Genomic DNA, 14,636 nt, shown 5'->3' on the forward strand with positions numbered 1-14,636 from the left:
CCAGGGACACAGGGAACCTCTATGTAAAAAAAAAAACACAAATAAACTAATAATAATAATAATCATCATCATCATCATCTAAGAGCTCAATTAATTGACTTCACCCAAAATTCAAAAATAAAAAAAGAGTGTGTCTGACTGATCAGTGAAAGGACTATGTGGGCCAAGGGGCTGCCACAATTATGGCTTGGTGAGAGGGAGGAACTGAGGGAGGGAGGGAGGGAGGGAGGGAGGGAGGGAGGGAGGGAGGGAGGGAGGGAAGGAAGGAGGGAGGGAGGGAGGGAGGCCTGCTTTCTTAGGGTTCTTTTTCAGTAGTTGTGTTTGTACAACCCCACACACCACTTCTCATACTAAATACCGAGTCTGAGAAAATTAAAACAGCTGTGGAAAATTCCCACTTGGATGTCTGTTCCTGCCCTGTAAAACAAGAACCACAACAAAAATATCCATATCTAAGCAGGCCAATTAAGTTGTAGCCTCACCCTTTAAAGGTTCTAGCTGTTGGGAAGGGCTGGTGACCTTGAACTTTACTAGTCTCTGAAATCTGCCTTCTCACTTTTACCAGGTGCCCTCAGGGGCCAGGAGTGAAGGCCAGGGCCCCTGCTACAGGAGATTTCCTAGATCACCTACAGGCTCTTAGGATTCCTGGGCCTGCTTAGAGAAAGACACACGACACGTTAGACGCAGAGAAAAAAATTTTCTGAGACAAGGATTCTCTTAGCTTTGGCACCTGTCCTGGAACTGTAGATGACCAGGCTGGCCTCAAACTCACAGAGATCTGCCTGCCTCTGTCTGCCACAGAGAAAATTACAACAGCCATGGAATAATATGAAAAATTCTGATTTACGCCAGGCAGTGGTGGCGCACGCCTTTAATCCCAGCACTTGGGAGGCAGAGGCAGGCGGATCTCTGTGATTTCGAGACCAGCCTGGTCTACAAGAGCTAGTTCCAGGACAGGCTCCAAAACCACAGAGAAACCCTGTCTTGAAAAACCAAAAAAATAAAAATGAAAATAATAAGAATAAAATAAAATGTTAAAAAAAAAAGAAAAATTCTGATTTTGATATCATTTCCAGGAATACTGATGCAGTGAATTATTTGGAACATTTTCACTTCCGACAGAAAAAAATAAAAATGTCATTTTATTGATTTCTTTTAGAGGGTCTCTTTCCCACCAGGATGGTTTGCACTTGCTGGGTTGTTGAAGATGATCTCCTGATCCTTGTATTCCCAGTTCCTGAGTGCTGCCGGCAGGACAGACATGGGCTCACTATACACTCGAGTTTTTGACGCAGTACTGAGAACCTGGAGCCCAAAGGACAAGGCTTCAGCTTCCCCTGCCCCTCTGACATAGGCCAGATACATAAATGATTACCCAGATTTTATTTAAATCTCTCAGTGTGGCTTGTGTATGTGGGGGAGACAGGGAAGGTATCACATTTCAAAACATTTTCATAACTGCACTTAGCACTGTATTCTTTTCCATTTATTTTACTTTTATTTGAGAGTGTTTCCAATTGTGTGGGACTTAGTTAAATTTCAATTTCTTAAGGAATTTTTTTATGATTTTCTTAACTTTATTTTATGTGCAATGGTCTGAAGATGTCAGATCACCCAGAAACTGAATTTACAATCACTATGAGCTGCCATGCAGGTGCTGGGAATTGAACCCAATTTCTCTGGAAGAGCCGCGAAACTAGCTCTCCAGGCTCTTCTTAATTTAAAAGTTTACTTATGTGTCTCTGGGTGTGCCTGTGCCTGTGTTTGGTTTGTGTGTGTGTTGGGGGGGGTTGTGTGTGTGTGGGTGGCTTTTGACCTCACCAGACAAAGGCATTCAAGAGCACTGGCTCCATATTTAGCAGAAACAGGATCATTGGGAGTTTTAGGACAGCCTGGTCTACAAGAAAGGAGCTAGTTTTAACAACAGTCTCCAAAGCAGCAGAGAAACCCTGTCTCATAAAGCAAAACACAAAACCAAACATATTTGAGAGAGAGAGAGAGAGAGAGAGAGAGAGAGAGAGAGAGAACAGCTAGGGCTGTTACACAGAGAAACCATGCCTCAAGAACTAACTAATAAAAGAAGGGGGAAAAAAGCAAGAGAGCAAGAAAGCAAAAAAATCAAGCAAGCAAGCAAGAAGGAAAGCTAGAGAGAAACCCTGTCTCAGAAAACAAAAAAATAAATAAATAAACTAATAAATGAAATGAATGGATAGATAGATAGATAGATAGATAGATAGATAGATAGATAGATAGATACATAGATAGATGATAAAACACCTCCAAGATCAGGGAGACCAAAGCAGGCAGATCACTGTGAGTTTAAGGCTACTTTGTTCTGCAGATTGAAATTCAGGACAGGCAAAGTGACACAGAAAAACCCTGTTTTCAAAAAAAATGTGTTTAGTGTACGCCTTTAATTCCATCACTAGAAGGCAGAGGCAGGCTGATCTCTGTGAGTCTGAGGCCAGTCTTGTTTACAAAGTGAGTCCCAGGGCATACAAGGATACACAAGGAAACCCCGTGTTGCAAACCCACAAATAAACAAACAGATAATAACAATAAAAATATTTGAGAGTTCAAATAATTGACCTCATCCACAATAAAAAAAATATAAAAATAAAAATATCAAAAGCATTTGAACGGGGGCTGGAGAGATATCTCAGCGGTTAAGAGCGTTGCCTGCTCTTCCAAAGGTCCTGAGTTCAATTCCCAGCAACCACATGGTGGCTCACAACCATCTGTAATAGGGTCTGGTGCTCTCTTCTGGCCTTCAGACATACACACAGAAAGAATATTGTATACCTAATAAATAAATATTTATTTTTTAAAAAAAAGCATTTGAACGCATCGGCACAGGAGACCACTTCCTAAATCTAACTCCAGTAGCACAGACTCTGAGAGAAACAAAATTAATCAATGGGACCTCGTGAAACTGAAAGGCTTCTTCTGTAAAGCAAAGGACATGGCCAACAAGACAAAACGACGGCCTTACAGAATGGGCAAAGATCTTCACTAACCCCACATCAGACAGAGGTCTGATCTCCAAAATATACAAAGAACTCAAGACATTGGTCATTTCAAGAACAAATAATCCAGTTCACAACATGGAGGTACAGACCTAAACAGAGAACTCTCAACCGAGAAATCTAAAATGGCTGAAAGACACTTAAGGAGATGTTCAACACCCTTAGTCATCAGAGATATGTAAATCAAAACAGCTCTGAGATTCCACTTTATACCTGTAAGAATGGCCAAGATCTAAAACACTGATGACAACTTATGCTGGAGAGGATGTGGGGAAAAGGGAACACTCCTGCATCGCTGGTGGGAATGCAAGCTGGTACCGCCCCCTTTGGATGTCAGTGTGGCGATTTCTCAGAAAATTAGGAAACAACCTTCCTCAAGACCCAGCAATACCACGTTTAGGTATATATGTAAAGGATGCTCAATTGTGCCACGAGGACATGGGCTCAACTATGCTCATAGCAGCATTGTTTGTCATAGCCAGAACCTTGGGAGAGGGTTGAAGGGGAGGCATGGAAAGAGAGGAAAGAAAAACGTAGAGCTTAACAAAAATAAATAAAAGAAACAAAGGCGGGTAGTGGTGGCACATTCCTTTAATCCCAGCACTTGGGAGGCAAAGGCAGGTGGATCTTTGTGAATTTGAGGCCAGCCTGGTCTACAAGGGTTAGTTCCAAAGCTACAGAGAAACCCTGTCATGAAAAACCAAAAATAAATAAATAATTAGGCATGGATTGTTTAAAAAAAAATCAAACGCAAACCAAGTAGAAATAACTACTTTCAGTATGCCATTCAAGAATTAGGGAACCCTTTATCCCAGCATGTGGGAGACACAGGCAGAAGGACATCTGTGAGTTAAAATCCAGACTCATCTACCAAGTGAGATCACAAGACTCGTGCACTGTCTCATAGGTCCTAAATTCCCATGATCCAGTTTCTAGGACCAAGGAGACAGTTTATAATGTCTCCTTCTTCTTTCCTTCCTTCCTTCCTTTTTTTTTGGGGGGGGGTGGTGTTTGGTCAAACTTTTATATATGTTTTTTTTTTATTTGGGTTGGGGGCCTCTCTATAAAGCCTGGGAATTCACAGAGGTCCACCTGCCTCTGTCTCTTTGATGATAGAATAAAAGATGTGCACCACAATAACCAGGCTCAGTTTCTTGTACATTTAGTTTAATTTCAAATTTTGTTTGTATCTCTTGGTCTGCACCAAGTGTGTCCCTGTGGGGGTGGGGGGGCAGGGAAGTTGTCCTATTTTAGAACATTTTATTTTACTTTTATTTGAGACAGTCTTTCCGGTTGTGTAGAACTTATTTTAATTTCAAATTTTTAAAGAATTTTTTTATGATTTATTTAACTTTATTTTATGTGCAGTTGTGTGAAACTGGATTTACAATCACTTATGAGCTGCTGCCTTGTGGGGGTTACATCTCAGGAGCACAAGAACCCAATCTGTGCTGTACTCCCTGTCACCAAAAGAGGTCACTAGATCCCCACCATGTGGTTTCTGGACATTCCAGAAATTCCATCTCTCCAGTTCTCATTCTTTCATTGTTCCTCCTGCATGCCTGCATCTAGTGAGAGAGTGGGCACCGTTCCTCCCTGCTTCTGTGTGTCTGTGTCTGTCACGTCCTGGATAGCCAGAGTGCCCGCCACCTACGCCCGAGATAGATGTGGCCGGCAGCCCTGGGGCTGGGGGAAAGGGAGAGAGTGGGTTCCCTGGAGAGCCTTGGGCAGAGGCTCTGTGGATTCCCTGCAGGAGGCCTCACCGCCTCTGAGGAGCCCATGGGGGAGGGGGAAAGGGAAGGTCAACCAGACAGTCCTGCCTGGCTTTTGCTTTGCTTTGCTTTGTTTTTGTTTTGGTTTGTTTCCAGGTACAGCTGTGACCAGGTCTGGATCCAGGACAGACTCCAAAGCTAGAGAGAAATCCTGTCTCAGAAAAAATAAATAAATAAATGAATGGATAGATAGCTAGATAGCCAGACAGAGAGATGATAAAAACACCTCCAAGATCAGGGAGACCAAGGCAGGCAGATCACTGTGAGTTTAAGGCTCCCTTGTTCTGCAGATTGAGATTCAAGGCCAGGCAAAGTGACACAGAGAAACCCCGTTTTCAAAAAAAAAAAAAGGTGAGGGCTGGAGAGAGATGGCTCTGTGGTTAAGAGTTCTGACTGCTCTTCCAGAGGACCCAGGTTCAATTCCTTACCACCCACATGGCAGTCAACAGCTGTCGGTAACTCCAAGATCGGACACCCTCAGATAGACATACATGCAGGCAAAACACCAATGACAATAAAATGAAAATAAATAAATTATTAGGAAAATAAATATATAGAAAAGGTGTTTAGTGCATGCTTTTAATCTCAGCACTAGGAGGCAGAGGCAGATGACTCTCTGTGAGTCTGAGGCCAGTCTTGTCTACAAAGTGAGTCCCAGGGCATACAAGGGTACACAACGAAACCTTATGTTGAACAACCACAAATAAGCAAACAAATAGAGAGATAATAACAATAAAAATATTTGAGAGTTCAAATAATTGACTTCATCCACAATAAAAGAATATAAAAATAAAAATATCAAATGCACTTGAACACATTGGCACAGGAGAACGCTTGCTAAATAGAACCCCAGTAGCACAGACACTGAGAGAAAAAGAAAAAAAAGAAAAGAAAAAAAAGAAAAAAAAACAAAAAAAACAAAGAAAAAAACTAAAGAGAGAAAAAAAAAGAAAAAAAAAGGAAAAAAAGAAAAAAAAAGAAGAAAAAAAGAAAAAAAGAAAAAAAAAGAAAAAAAAGAAAGAAAAAAAAAAAGAAAAAAAAAACAGACACTGAGAGAAACAATTAATAAGTGAGACCTCCTGAAACTGAAAAGCTTCTGTAAAGCAAAGAACATGGCCAAGAAGACAAAACGACGGCCTTACAGAATGGGAAAAGATCTTCACTAATCTCCAAAATACACAAAGAACTCGAGAAATTGGTCATCCAAAGAACAAATAATCCAATTTTAAAAAATGGAGTACAGACCTAAACAGAGAACTCTCAACAGAGGGATCTAAAATGGTTGAAAGACACTTAAATGTTGGGTCGAGGGGGGGGGGTCATGCAAAGATGAGAACACCACCAAGTCTAATAAACCAAAAACAAACTTAAAAATACAAACACACCGCGAGTCACAGAAGCTTATCAGCTAGCTGAGACCACAGGCAGAGTTTGGGCTTCTGACACTGTGGCAAAAGGCCGGTTTCTGAAACCCATTTTTATAGTAGGGGCATCGCAGGGCAGTGGTGGCGCAAGCCTTTAATCCCAGCACTCGGGAAGCAGAGGCAGGCGGATCTCTGTGAGTTCGAGACCAGCCTGGTCTACAGAGCTAGTTCCAGGACAGGCTCCAAAGCCACAGAGAAACCCTGTCTCGAAAAACCAAAAAAAAAAAAAAATATGTTTCTCTGGATGTGCCTCTGTGTGTGTGTGTGTGTGTGTGTGTGTTGTGTGTGTGTGTGTGTGTTTATGGGGTGGCTTTTGAACTAACCAAGATGACTGGTTCCATATCTGGCAGAGAGGCAGGTGGATCTCTGGGAGTTTGAGGCCAGCCAGCCTGGTTGACAAGAGCTAGTTCCAAAGACAGGCTCCAAAGCAACAGAGAAACCCTTCCTTGAAAATCAAAACAAGAACACAAACCAAAAATAAAATAAAACATAAATTAAATGAGTGTGAGAGAGAGAGAGAGAGAGAAGAAATGTTGATTTGTTGATTTACAGACAAGAAATAAGAAAATACAAAACCATAATGTTACCAAGATGACAGCCTGGTTTATATAGTGAGTTAAAGGTATTATACAGAGAAACCCTTCACCAAAAATAATAATAATAATAATAAAAGAAGAAAACAGAAAAAAAAAACAAGTAAGGAAAAAGAAAGGAAGGAAGGAAGGAAGGAAGGAAGGAAGGAAGGAAAAAACAGGTGTTTTCCTTTTTTTCTTTGTTTATCTCAGGTTATTTTATTTTAATTTATTTTTTTAATTGCAGCAGCGGCAGTATATTTTGGGCAGCACATTTCTTTATTCTCAGTTCTCAGCCCTCAGAAATCAGGAGAGGCAGAAACAGGCAAATCGCTGTGAGTTTGAGGCCACCTCGTTCTGCAGTGTGAGTTTTAGGACAGGCAAAGCGACAGACACAGAGAAACCCTGACTTAGGGGGGGAAAGTGTGTTTAGTACAGGCCTTTAATTCCGGCACTAGGAAGCAGAGGTAGAGGCAGGGGCAGCTAGATCTCTGTGAGTCTGAGGCCAGCCTTGTCTACAAAGTGAGTTCCAGGGACACAGGGAACCTCTATGTAAAAAAAAAAACACAAATAAACTAATAATAATAATAATAATCATCATCATCATCTAAGAGCTCAATTAATTGACTTCACCCAAAATTCAAAAATAAAAAAAGAGTGTGTCTGACTGATCAGTGAAAGGACTATGTGGGCCAAGGGGCTGCCACAATTATGGCTTGGTGAGAGGGAGGAACTGAGGGAGGGAGGGAGGGAGGGAGGGAGGGAGGGAGGAAAGGAAGGAGGGAGGGAGGGAGGGAGGCCTGCTTTCTTAGGGTTCTTTTTCAGTAGTTGTGTTTGTACAACCCCACACACCACTTCTCATACTAAATACCGAGTCTGAGAAAATTAAAACAGCTGTGGAAAATTCCCACTTGGATGTCTGTTCCTGCCCTGTAAAACAAGAACCACAACAAAAATATCCATATCTAAGCAGGCCAATTAAGTTGTAGCCTCACCCTTTAAAGGTTCTAGCTGTTGGGAAGGGCTGGTGACCTTGAACTTTACTAGTCTCTGAAATCTGCCTTCTCACTTTTACCAGGTGCCCTCAGGGGCCAGGAGTGGAGGCCAGGGCCCCTGCTACAGGAGATTTCCTAGATCACCTACAGGCTCTTAGGATTCCTGGGCCTGCTTAGAGAAAGACACACGACACGTGAGACGCAGAGAAAAAAATTTTCTGAGACAAGGATTCTCTTAGCTTTGGCACCTGTCCTGGAACTGTAGATGACCAGGCTGGCCTCAAACTCACAGAGATCTGCCTGCCTCTGTCTGCCACAGAGAAAATTACAACAGCCATGGAATAATATGAAAAATTCTGATTTACGCCAGGCAGTGGTGGCGCACGCCTTTAATCCCAGCACTTGGGAGGCAGAGGCAGGCGGATCTCTGTGATTTCGAGACCAGCCTGGTCTACAAGAGCTAGTTCCAGGACAGGCTCCAAAACCACAGAGAAACCCTGTCTTGAAAAACCAAAAAAATAAAAATGAAAATAATAAGAATAAAATAAAATGTTAAAAAAAAAAGAAAAATTCTGATTTTGATATCATTTCCAGGAATACTGATGCAGTGAATTATTTGGAACATTTTCACTTCCGACAGAAAAAAATAAAAATGTCATTTTATTGATTTCTTTTAGAGGGTCTCTTTCCCACCAGGATGGTTTGCACTTGCTGGGTTGTTGAAGATGATCTCCTGATCCTTGTATTCCCAGTTCCTGAGTGCTGCCGGCAGGACAGACATGGGCTCACTATACACTCGAGTTTTTGACGCAGTACTGAGAACCTGGAGCCCAAAGGACAAGGCTTCAGCTTCCCCTGCCCCTCTGACATAGGCCAGATACATAAATGATTACCCAGATTTTATTTAAATCTCTCAGTGTGGCTTGTGTATGTGGGGGAGACAGGGAAGGTATCACATTTCAAAACATTTTCATAACTGCACTTAGCACTGTATTCTTTTCCATTTATTTTACTTTTATTTGAGAGTGTTTCCAATTGTGTGGGACTTAGTTAAATTTCAATTTCTTAAGGAATTTTTTTATGATTTTCTTAACTTTATTTTATGTGCAATGGTCTGAAGATGTCAGATCACCCAGAAACTGAATTTACAATCACTATGAGCTGCCATGCAGGTGCTGGGAATTGAACCCAATTTCTCTGGAAGAGCCGCGAAACTAGCTCTCCAGGCTCTTCTTAATTTAAAAGTTTATTTATGTGTCTCTGGGTGTGCCTGTGCCTGTGTTTGGTTTGTGTGTGTGTTGGGGGGGGTTGTGTGTGTGTGGGTGGCTTTTGACCTCACCAGACAAAGGCATTCAAGAGCACTGGCTCCATATTTAGCAGAAACAGGATCATTGGGAGTTTTAGGACAGCCTGGTCTACAAGAAAGGAGCTAGTTTTAACAACAGTCTCCAAAGCAGCAGAGAAACCCTGTCTCATAAAGCAAAACACAAAACCAAACATATTTGAGAGAGAGAGAGAGAGAGAGAGAGAGAGAGAGAGAGAGAGAGAACAGCTAGGGCTGTTACACAGAGAAACCATGCCTCAAGAACTAACTAATAAAAGAAGGGGGAAAAAAGCAAGAGAGCAAGAAAGCAAAAAAATCAAGCAAGCAAGCAAGAAGGAAAGCTAGAGAGAAACCCTGTCTCAGAAAACAAAAAAATAAATAAATAAACTAATAAATGAAATGAATGGATAGATAGATAGATAGATAGATAGATAGATAGATAGATAGATAGATGATAAAACACCTCCAAGATCAGGGAGACCAAAGCAGGCAGATCACTGTGAGTTTAAGGCTACTTTGTTCTGCAGATTGAGATTCAGGACAGGCAAAGTGACACAGAAAAACCCTGTTTTCAAAAAAAATGTGTTTAGTGTACGCCTTTAATTCCATCACTAGAAGGCAGAGGCAGGCTGATCTCTGTGAGTCTGAGGCCAGTCTTGTTTACAAAGTGAGTCCCAGGGCATACAAGGATACACAAGGAAACCCCGTGTTGCAAACCCACAAATAAACAAACAGATAATAACAATAAAAATATTTGAGAGTTCAAATAATTGACCTCATCCACAATAAAAAAAATATAAAAATAAAAATATCAAAAGCATTTGAACGGGGGCTGGAGAGATATCTCAGCGGTTAAGAGCGTTGCCTGCTCTTCCAAAGGTCCTGAGTTCAATTCCCAGCAACCACATGGTGGCTCACAACCATCTGTAATAGGGTCTGGTGCTCTCTTCTGGCCTTCAGACATACACACAGAAAGAATATTGTATACATAATAAATAAATATTTATTTTTTTAAAAAAAGCATTTGAACGCATCGGCACAGGAGACCACTTCCTAAATCTAACTCCAGTAGCACAGACTCTGAGAGAAACAAAATTAATCAATGGGACCTCGTGAAACTGAAAGGCTTCTTCTGTAAAGCAAAGGACATGGCCAACAAGACAAAACGACGGCCTTACAGAATGGGCAAAGATCTTCACTAACCCCACATCAGACAGAGGTCTGATCTCCAAAATATACAAAGAACTCAAGACATTGGTCATTTCAAGAACAAATAATCCAGTTCACAACATGGAGGTACAGACCTAAACAGAGAACTCTCAACCGAGAAATCTAAAATGGCTGAAAGACACTTAAGGAGATGTTCAACACCCTTAGTCATCAGAGATATGTACATCAAAACAGCTCTGAGATTCCACTTTATACCTGTAAGAATGGCCAAGATCTAAAACACTGATGACAACTTATGCTGGAGAGGATGTGGGGAAAAGGGAACACTCCTGCATCGCTGGTGGGAATGCAAGCTGGTACCGCCCCCTTTGGATGTCAGTGTGGCGATTTCTCAGAAAATTAGGAAACAACCTTCCTCAAGACCCAGCAATACCACGTTTAGGTATATATGTAAAGGATGCTCAATTGTGCCACGAGGACATGGGCTCAACTATGCTCATAGCAGCATTGTTTGTCATAGCCAGAACCTTGGGAGAGGGTTGAAGGGGAGGCATGGAAAGAGAGGAAAGAAAAACGTAGAGCTTAACAAAAATAAATAAAAGAAACAAAGGCGGGTAGTGGTGGCACATTCCTTTAATCCCAGCACTTGGGAGGCAAAGGCAGGTGGATCTTTGTGAATTTGAGGCCAGCCTGGTCTACAAGGGTTAGTTCCAAAGCTACAGAGAAACCCTGTCATGAAAAACCAAAAATAAATAAATAATTAGGCATGGATTGTTTAAAAAAAAATCAAACGCAAACCAAGTAGAAATAACTACTTTCAGTATGCCATTCAAGAATTAGGGAACCCTTTATCCCAGCATGTGGGAGACACAGGCAGAAGGACATCTGTGAGTTAAAATCCAGACTCATCTACCAAGTGAGATCACAAGACTCGTGCACTGTCTCATAGGTCCTAAATTCCCATGATCCAGTTTCTAGGACCAAGGAGACAGTTTATAATGTCTCCTTCTTCTTTCCTTCCTTCCTTCCTTTTTTTTGGGGGGGGGTGGTGTTTGGTCAAACTTTTATATATGTTTTTTTTTTTATTTGGGTTGGGGGCCTCTCTATAAAGCCTGGGAATTCACAGAGGTCCACCTGCCTCTGTCTCTTTGATGATAGAATAAAAGATGTGCACCACAATAACCAGGCTCAGTTTCTTGTACATTTAGTTTAATGTCAAATTTTGTTTGTATCTCTTGGTCTGCACCAAGTGTGTCCCTGTGGGGGTGGGGGGGCAGGGAAGTTGTCCTATTTTAGAACATTTTATTTTACTTTTATTTGAGACAGTCTTTCCGGTTGTGTAGAACTTATTTTAATTTCAAATTTTTAAAGAATTTTTTTATGATTTATTTAACTTTATTTTATGTGCAGTTGTGTGAAACTGGATTTACAATCACTTATGAGCTGCTGCCTTGTGGGGGTTACATCTCAGGAGCACAAGAACCCAATCTGTGCTGTACTCCCTGTCACCAAAAGAGGTCACTAGATCCCCACCATGTGGTTTCTGGACATTCCAGAAATTCCATCTCTCCAGTTCTCATTCTTTCATTGTTCCTCCTGCATGCCTGCATCTAGTGAGAGAGTGGGCACCGTTCCTCCCTGCTTCTGTGTGTCTGTGTCTGTCACGTCCTGGATAGCCAGAGTGCCCGCCACCTATGCCTGAGATAGATGTGGCCGGCAGCCCTGGGGCTGGGGGAAAGGGAGAGAGTGGGTTCCCTGGAGAGCCTTGGGCAGAGGCTCTGTGGATTCCCTGCAGGAGGCCTCACCGCCTCTGAGGAGCCCATGGGGGAGGGGGAAAGGGAAGGTCAACCAGACAGTCCTGCCTGGCTTTTGCTTTGCTTTGCTTTGTTTTTGTTTTGGTTTGTTTCCAGGTACAGCTGTGACCAGGTCTGGATCCAGGACAGACTCCAAAGCTAGAGAGAAATCCTGTCTCAGAAAAAATAAATAAATAAATGAATGGATAGATAGCTAGATAGCCAGACAGAGAGATGATAAAAACACCTCCAAGATCAGGGAGACCAAGGCAGGCAGATCACTGTGAGTTTAAGGCTCCCTTGTTCTGCAGATTGAGATTCAAGGCCAGGCAAAGTGACACAGAGAAACCCCGTTTTCAAAAAAAAAAAAAGGTGAGGGCTGGAGAGAGATGGCTCTGTGGTTAAGAGTTCTGACTGCTCTTCCAGAGGACCCAGGTTCAATTCCTTACCACCCACATGGCAGTCAACAGCTGTCGGTAACTCCAAGATCGGACACCCTCAGATAGACATACATGCAGGCAAAACACCAATGACAATAAAATGAAAATAAATAAATTATTAGGAAAATAAATATATAGAAAAGGTGTTTAGTGCATGCTTTTAATCTCAGCACTAGGAGGCAGAGGCAGATGACTCTCTGTGAGTCTGAGGCCAGTCTTGTCTACAAAGTGAGTCCCAGGGCATACAAGGGTACACAACGAAACCTTATGTTGAACAACCACAAATAAGCAAACAAATAGAGAGATAATAACAATAAAAATATTTGAGAGTTCAAATAATTGACTTCATCCACAATAAAAGAATATAAAAATAAAAATATCAAATGCACTTGAACACATTGGCACAGGAGAACGCTTGCTAAATAGAACCCCAGTAGCACAGACACTGAGAGAAAAAGAAAAAAAAGAAAAGAAAAAAAAGAAAAAAAACAAAAAAAAACAAAGAAAAAAACTAAAGAGAGAAAAAAAAAGAAAAAAAAAGGAAAAAAAGAAAAAAAAAAAGAAGAAAAAAAAGAAAAAAAGAAAAAAAAGAAAAAAAAAGAAAGAAAAAAAAAGAAAAAAAAAAACAGACACTGAGAGAAACAATTAATAAGTGAGACCTCCTGAAACTGAAAAGCTTCTGTAAAGCAAAGAACATGGCCAAGAAGACAAAACGACGGCCTTACAGAATGGGAAAAGATCTTCACTAATCTCCAAAATACACAAAGAACTCGAGAAATTGGTCATCCAAAGAACAAATAATCCAATTTTAAAAAATGGAGTACAGACCTAAACAGAGAACTCTCAACAGAGGGATCTAAAATGGTTGAAAGACACTTAAATGTTGGGTCGAGGGGGGGGGGTCATGCAAAGATGAGAACACCACCAAGTCTAATAAACCAAAAACAAACTTAAAAATACAAACACACCGCGAGTCACAGAAGCTTATCAGCTAGCTGAGACCACAGGCAGAGTTTGGGCTTCTGACACTGTGGCAAAAGGCCGGTTTCTGAAACCCATTTTTATAGTAGGGGCATCGCAGGGCAGTGGTGGCGCAAGCCTTTAATCCCAGCACTCGGGAAGCAGAGGCAGGCGGATCTCTGTGAGTTCGAGACCAGCCTGGTCTACAGAGCTAGTTCCAGGACAGGCTCCAAAGCCACAGAGAAACCCTGTCTCGAAAAACCAAAAAAAAAAAAAAAATATGTTTCTCTGGATGTGCCTCTGTGTGTGTGTGTGTGTGTGTGTGTGTGTGTGTTGTGTGTGTGTGTGTGTGTTTATGGGGTGGCTTTTGAACTAACCAAGATGACTGGTTCCATATCTGGCAGAGAGGCAGGTGGATCTCTGGGAGTTTGAGGCCAGCCAGCCTGGTTGACAAGAGCTAGTTCCAAAGACAGGCTCCAAAGCAACAGAGAAACCCTTCCTTGAAAATCAAAACAAGAACACAAACCAAAAATAAAATAAAACATAAATTAAATGAGTGTGAGAGAGAGAGAGAGAAGAAATGTTGATTTGTTGATTTACAGACAAGAAATAAGAAAATACAAAACCATAATGTTACCAAGATGACAGCCTGGTTTATATAGTGAGTTAAAGGTATTATACAGAGAAACCCTTCACCAAAAATAATAATAATAATAATAATAAAAGAAGAAAACAGAAAAAAAAACAAGTAAGGAAAAAGAAAGGAAGGAAGGAAGGAAGGAAGGAAGGAAGGAAGGAAGGAAGGAAAAAACAGGTGTTTTCCTTTTTTTCTTTGTTTATCTCAGGTTATTTTATTTTAATTTATTTTTTTAATTGCAGCAGCGGCAGTATATTTTGGGCAGCACATTTCTTTATTCTCAGTTCTCAGCCCTCAGAAATCAGGAGAGGCAGAAACAGGCAAATCGCTGTGAGTTTGAGGCCACCTCGTTCTGCAGTGTGAGTTTTAGGACAGGCAAAGCGACAGACACAGAGAAACCCTGACTTAGGGGGGGAAAGTGTGTTTAGTACAGGCCTTTAATTCCGGCACTAGGAAGCAGAGGTAGAGGCAGGGGCAGCTAGATCTCTGTGAGTCTGAGGCCAGCCTTGTCTACAAAGTGAGT

The sequence above is a fragment of the Microtus pennsylvanicus genome, chromosome 11, assembly GCF_037038515.1.
Source record: "Microtus pennsylvanicus isolate mMicPen1 chromosome 11, mMicPen1.hap1, whole genome shotgun sequence".
NCBI lineage: Eukaryota > Metazoa > Chordata > Mammalia > Rodentia > Cricetidae > Microtus > Microtus pennsylvanicus.